This window comes from Apaloderma vittatum, unplaced genomic scaffold (assembly GCF_000703405.1).
Source record: "Apaloderma vittatum isolate BGI_N311 unplaced genomic scaffold, ASM70340v1 scaffold9589, whole genome shotgun sequence".
In the NCBI taxonomy this organism is placed as follows: Eukaryota; Metazoa; Chordata; class Aves; order Trogoniformes; family Trogonidae; genus Apaloderma; species Apaloderma vittatum.
Genome location: NW_009733521.1, coordinates 108,854 through 111,157, shown reverse-complemented (window position 1 = coordinate 111,157; position 2,304 = coordinate 108,854).

Sequence of the window (2,304 nt, the reverse complement as noted above, 5' to 3'; positions counted from 1 at the left end):
ACTGAAGAATGCTTAATTGATTTTAGCACCTCAGCAGTTGAAAAGGATTTATTCTGTCATGACTAAACTTTACAACCATGTTTCAGAAAATTAGTTGTTTTTCAATGACCATGCTGGCAACTTTTTGCAGTGCTATAGAAGAGGTAAATGGACAGAAATATTTTTTTAACTACCAGTGTAGTTTCTCACTTCATGGTGTAAATACATGGTGGCCTGTCACAGATTTAATCTATGTCTTTTTTTCCTATGGGCACTCTGGACTTGTCAGCAGATACTGACCTCTTTATTCTCTGAAGTGTCCCAGAACTTTCATAGACATATTTTTTAATCCACTGCTATGTGGATTTTTATTTTCTTTTACCTTGCTACAGAATGAATCACCCCACCCTCCTTCCAGCACGAAGACAAATGTGATTGCTGCTCCTGAACATATGGTACAGCCTAAAAAAGGGTTATCTTGTAGGAGTGTAGCTGGATGGATCACTTATCACACAGTCCACAACGGAGGATTTAGGAGATAGCATCACTTATTCTTCCTCAAACTGCTCATGCTCAGCACTTTTCTGTCTACTGCTTTCCAACATGTTCATGATTCCTCGAGGGAGGAAAGCCCACTCTCATTACAACTGGCCTTTTATGTATTGCTCAGCAAACCTGGATTTGCTCTACTGTCAGGGACTAGTTGTACAAGATGCAAAAGCAAACATTGAAAAGTTATCCTCCTCTCTGTGTTCATCATTTCTGTGTGACATTATGCCACAGTTTTTCATCTCTGAAGAGAGCAACCTGTAATCATGTGAAAAGATAGATTTTCAAAGTTACAAATTTCTACGCTGCTCTCAGTTTGAGAGACAGGATGTTAGCATAATATTTCATCCCAAAGAAATCTTCTCAGATTACAAGGTTTATCTCTCTCAAGTATCTATAAACATCTTCTGAGACATTCATGTGATGAAAACAAAAGTTCATTCTTTCATGGGAATTCACTACAGTTTTAAGCAATACTCTGAAAACTTCAGAATGTTTTAACCAATATCCAGAAGTATCTAACTAGAATAATCTCTAATGGAAATCCTTTATAAAACTCAAGACTGCTACGCTGAGTTGAAGGAACATCTGGCCCTATTTTCTGCTATAAGACAATCCTGTACAGGTGGAGATGGCTCCTACAATGTTTCTGTGTATTGGCCAAAATAGATTTAGGGCTTGGTAGAGCAATGGCTGCTACAGTTGCCCACACAAATTTTAATGAAGTATATCAATAGCGGACCTAGCTAGGAAACCTGACTGAAACATAAATCTCTTATCTAAGCAGAAATTGCAAAATTTGGGTCCTACAAAGCCGTTTAGTACTGAGAGTGTTCACTCAGCCACATGCTCACTACACCTTAGCACTTCTTCAGTGGCGTCAGCAGAAGTTTTTTAAAGCTATGCTTGTGCTCACTAAACCTGGCCAAACCTGCAACATTGCACCAAGTCTGTGATTATTTGTTAAGAGAAACCTAATACTGCAATCTCTCAACTGCAGCCCTGATGGCACTGTGGTACCTGAGACCTTGACACAGGCATATCAATAACACCAGCAGAAGCAGCAAGAAGATGGCACTGATTAATGACTCCAGTGACTATTAATCATCCCCGAAAACAATACATCTAAAAAGACAGATCTAGACTAAACCTCTTCCACATTGACTAACAGCACAGAAGGCAGGCTTGAAGGCAGAGAAGTGCCTGCAGTGCTCAAAATATCCTTGAATGTAACTGTCCATAGGACTGGCTAGTAAAAAGCATTCCTACAGTCATTTAAGCAAAAAGTATATATATTTTCATATTTTTCCCTCTTGATAGCAGCCTAGCACAAAGTATCATAATATCCTCTTCTCAGTTTACTCACAAGTACAAATGTTTCTTGCAAGCTGGATCTTGCTGGGATACAACCCATTTAAATTTTCCAGAGGAACAGGATAGGAGAGATTTAATGATTTGTAGCTTAATAGCTTACCCAGAGAATAAACAATGATAGAATAAACACTGCACCTGTGGTCATTGCTTAAGGTTTGGTAGGATCGTTCTTACCAGGACTCTAGACCAGGAGTCTCTGAAATGATCAGTACTGGTTGTTTCCATCAGCTTTACTCTCAGGATTATAAGGAGAAGGTTGGTGCCTGGAGACAAGCACTGACTGAAAGCTTGGCAGCCTTTTACCATATCAGTTAAAAAGACTCTTAGTTCTCAAGGAAGACGAGGTGATATCATACCTACTTTTGATACAGCCTAAGAAGATCCATTCAGCATACAATTGCT